A 5417-nucleotide genomic window follows, 5' to 3' on the forward strand; every position below is an offset into this window, starting at 1 on the left:
GTTCAATCGATCATGAGTTTTGTGTGAATTAATTGGTTTTTTTGACAATCATATGTAAATTGTTGTGTAAACTGTAACCATAATAACTCACATCAGATTTGTTTGTATTGTTTCATAATCATGTACGAGACTTGTATTTTTTTTGTTTGACTTGCAAAAACAGCAAAAACAATTCTTCTTTTTTTATTCAAATGTTTGTTGGTTTGAATCCGTCTCGCCCAGTTTTATTCACCTACAATCAGGGATGGACCTACTTTGGTGATTACGATGACACGTGCCACCGTATTATTCCTCCGTCGAAGGGTAAAAAAATTTAGGTTCGTGAAAGTGTAACCGTATTAATCTATTACGTGTCACCGTATGTATTTTGAAATTACAATGAAAACAATTTTTATTTAGCAGAGTTGGTTTGCAAAGCTTTTATTCCACCTCATACCCAAGTTCGAATTGTATTAGTATTATTTTCTTAGTCAAATGGTGTCACCGATCGAAAAAAATTATGTATATTTGTTTCTTATAGTCAAACAGTACCACCCGTTTAATTTTTTTTTCTCTAATAGTTTTTTCTTATAATCAACTGACACTACCGTTTGAAAAAATTTCTGAATTCGTCACTAAGCTAAAAAAAAATATTGACGTACGTCACCTTTTTCTCACTTTGCGTCGTATGAACCAAAATGGGTAAAAAAGATAAAAAATCTCTCCAACTGATATTTCTTTTTGTGGTCCAAAAATATAAACTTTTGTTGGTAAAAATAAGGGGTTTTTTTTAGTGGATGAGAATGAAAATATAAAGAATGAATCTTTATTATTCAAATTTAATATGAAATTTTAGGTTTTTACAGGTACGTGAGAATGAACTCATTATATTATATAATTTTTTTTATATTTATTCATATTAATGAATAATGACTGCTTAATACATTTAATCAAACGTCATGAATTTTCTTTAGTTTAGATGTTTTTGTGCAATTTTCTGTCGTAACAGGAAGGTGCAAGTCATGTGATGGCTGTCAACGGTGGGGTTGGTTGCCGTGTTTGGGAGAGTCAACTAATTTTTTTTTTTAATTCTACAAAAATTTTCCTAAATTTCGTGTTACTTTTTATTTACAAATTCAGTTAAAATTACAACTAATTCGAAGGGCACTCAAAATTTAGGGACCGTTTATTAAACAGTTGTTTTAATAAGTGTTTACCGATTCAATTACTTTGTCGGGTAAGAAATGAAAATCTTCCAATAAGTGAGAGTGATGAGCACTCACCTGATTTAAATCGCTGATAAAATCCATTTTGATGCTTCATAATATAAAATGACAAGAGAAATGAGGATAGTTTTGATAAGCTTTTAAGAAATTCAAATAAATTATCTGACTATACATATATAAATCATCATTTAAACTAATGTTCAGATATATTCATCTAATTTCTCTAATTATCTAATTTCGGGAAAAAATCAGTTATAAGATAACTGGTACAAGTAAAATTTCAATATCAAAATCCTCTAATCATAACTACTTATCAAATTATCAAATAGCAAGTAATATGTTTTTATTTTATTTTTAAACTGAAAATGACAAATTGCATGAAAAAGTAACGTACTTTAACTTAATTCTTATTTTGGGTAATATACTTTCAGAACTTCCATTTTGGTACCTAAGATGTAAAATTTTAAACATTTAAGTACCCGAATAACCGGTTGAAGTATTAACCGGTTACCATACTGATGTGACGAGTGATGTGGTATCCAACTCAATCTTATTTGCTGACATGGATATCTTAATCTAAAATTAGTTTTTATGTATTGTGGTATATTAGAAGAAAAAGTCAAATTTTTAAACCGCTTACCCGAGTACTTAAATGTTTAAAACTTTACATCCTATATACAAAAAATGAAAGTTTTGAAATTACGTTACCCAAAATAAGAATCAAATTAAAATACGTTATTTTTTCTACAATTTGCTTAATAAAAAATAAATAAACTTCGAGAAATTTTAGAATACAATTATTATTGGCAAGGTGGTATAATAAATAAAATTTAAGTACAGAAAAGTAAAATGTTGTTTTATAATTAATTGAATTTATTTAATGAATAATGGCACACCTATATTGTTTAATTCATGACCCCATTACGATTATTAGTTAGATCTAGAAATTCTAAACGTTGATTTTTCTATTTATTTATAATAAGTGAATTCTTATTCTTAAAATATGATTTAATGATTCCTTCTAGAAATTCTTTAACGTTTACTACAATTTTTTGTTGAAAAAAAAAGCTTGAAATTAATGGTCGTGTTTGTTTGACGCATCTAATCTTTCAAATGATTAAAGGGTGATTGGTTTAACGTAGAGATGTTTATGGACAATATGATCTGTTCGACCTATTAGAAAAATGGGTCTGAACTCTGGACTATCATTCTAAAAAACATGGACAAGACTGAGCAGGACCGTTAAATTTAATGGACGGGCTTGAGCAATGAAGAAAAAAATTCAGATAAGGTCACCCAACCCATTATATAATTGTAATTAGTTAGTAAATTTTTTTTTATATAATCTATATATATTTATATTATATTATAAATCATTTGATAAAAACTTTTAAAACCCACTTTTATGCGTAAAATACTACTTATTAATGCATATTACTTAAAATTCAAGATTGCAAGATGATTGTGCGTAAGTACAACTTATTAAATCTCCATATCTGAATTCGTGTAACTAACTGCAGATAAAGATAATCAAATACAGAATAAACATCTCATTTTAAATATAAAAAATCTAAAATATAATTAAGATAATCATTGAGCCATAACAGAATTAATTATTATTTTTATAAAATGTTATATTATTAAACCAAAAATATAGTATTTCGTTATTAAACTTAAATTAAATTATAATAAAAAAAAATTAAAGAAATTACATAAAAATATAACTTTTAAATATTTGATTTGATATTAACATTGATATATTTTTTTTTAAATTTTATAATATCTTCAAATTTATATTTTATTCAAAAATAAAACCATTATTGTTTTCTTAAAAACACATAAAATCGTATTATAACATTGACAGAGACAAATAACAAAATAAAATATTAAAAAAATGATGATGTGTCTCGCTGCATTGCGCGAGTATTCTTCTAGTATATATATATATATATATATATATATATATATATATATAGGTTGATTATTATACAACCCTTGACATTTGTGACAACCAATACAACTCAATCTTAACCGTCCATTTCATTTGATTAATATGTGATTTCATATAAATTTTGATTGTTTCTTGATATAAAGTATTGATCATAATTAATGAACCATATTCATCTTCCATAAATATTCAAATCATAATAAATGAACTCTCATCATTTCCATAAATATCTTAATTTATTGGGTTGTATTAGTTGTACCTATGCGACGTGTTGTATTTGAGATAACATCATGATAATTGAGTATTGAGGTGTTGGTGAATTGTGGTTGAGTTTGAGATATCTCACATTGGTGAGAGATTGAAAGATTAGAATAAGGAGATGTGTATAAGAAATAATGATGAGATTAATTGTGTCAACTCATGAGGTTGAGTTTAAGATATCACACATTAGTGAGAGATTGAAAGATTGGAACAATGAGGTGTGTATAAGAAAGAACGATGAGATTAATTGTGCCAACTCACTAGACTTGACACATAATATTATCTTACTTGGATGACCTTATTTTTACAAAACACATATTATTATATAAAAATAAAAATGAATTATGTTTACAATCATCAATATATATATATATATATATATATATGTGTGTGTGTGTGTGTGTGTGTGTGTATATGTATGTATTTTAAAATAAGAACCAATAGGTAATTAGGTGTATCATGATAATTGAGTATTGAAGTGTTGATGAATTGTGGTTGAGTTTGAGACATCTCACTTTGATGAAAGATTGAATCAATATATTTCTTATGTACCTACGAGTGTTATGTTGGATTTGAATCAGAGATCAATCTATATTGATTGACTGCCTCAATTATGTTGTTGCTAGTAAATACACTACTTTTGGTTTTGGCTCTTCCAAATCATCCCCGCTGGAGATCCAGACCCTTTTTTTTTTCTTCTGATCTTTTGATAAAAAGATTAATTATCTTCATGAAAAAATAGGAAGTAGAACCAATAAAACCAATAAAAGATGTCGTTTTCCATTCAAACCTGGAATTCAAGAATTGTTTTGGATCCAATCCATAGGAATCAATAGAAAAAACAAATCTTTTATGATACACCAGATCCAGACTAGGGTTGCTGTTTCCATTATTATATAATTTTAAGACCATAATGCATCTATGATTATACTCTAATTGAAAAAAGGATTTGAAGTGGTTTTAAGCTAACCTGCTTACTATTTATGGATTTTTTTTTCATGAATGATATAGATTAATCATACCAAATATGTTGATACCATAAACACCAAAACAAATCCCAAATTGTAAACTTGGAAAGTCACAACATAAATATAAAGTAAACTTTAAGTTATAAAAATAGATAAGAAAGTGACGATTAAGACGCATCACATACACTTAAGTGACATTTGTTTTTTAAGAAGTGTTGAAGTCTGAAGTCTGATTTCACTACATATAAAAACGTATAAAAGCATACTTAGTTTTTTTAAATTAACAGATTTTACAATAATAAGAGTCTATTTGGTTTGCTATTAAACCTCATGAGTAAAAATGTCTTTATAAATTAAGTTTTATATATAAATTAAGATAATTATCATTTGTTTTATATATTAAATAAATAATATAATTAAAATCTTTTTGTAAATCAACACAAGTGCTATATTTGGGTTTGTTTTTTTTCTAAAACATTTGAAATGTTTTTGTAAATCTCTAACAAATCCACAAATTGATTAAAATGAAAGAAAAATCCATAATAACAACCTATAAAAAGTTTTATTGTAAAATAATTTAGTTTTAACAATCGCATTAAAAAGCTACTGTAAAAATTTATTATATACACTCGTGGGTTTACAGTAAAACGTAATTTGATTTTAATGCAAATTGCCAGTAGATTTGGATACATTGCCATCACGGCAAAGCAAGATCATTTCATCACGGCAAATTATAAAAAGTCTGACGTCTATGGTGTGAGAGATATAATTATTTGGTACCGAGTTTTTCTTGTGGCACTGAACTTTTATAGCGAACAAACTAACGATTCATCATATATCTGATTTGTCTCTTACATAAATACATGATAGTTTTTGATATATTGGATTTTACTATGATGGTACTCGTGCAGTGCAGTGAAATATATCTCGATTTTAATGTTTCGTTTTATTCCGTCATTGTAGATGTTATAATACGGTTTTTATGTGGTTTTGATAGAAGATTAATGTTTTTATTTTTGAATAAAATATAAATTT

This window comes from Cynara cardunculus (genome assembly GCF_001531365.2).
Source record: "Cynara cardunculus var. scolymus isolate 2C chromosome LG 10, CcrdV1, whole genome shotgun sequence".
In the NCBI taxonomy this organism is placed as follows: domain Eukaryota; kingdom Viridiplantae; phylum Streptophyta; class Magnoliopsida; order Asterales; family Asteraceae; genus Cynara; species Cynara cardunculus.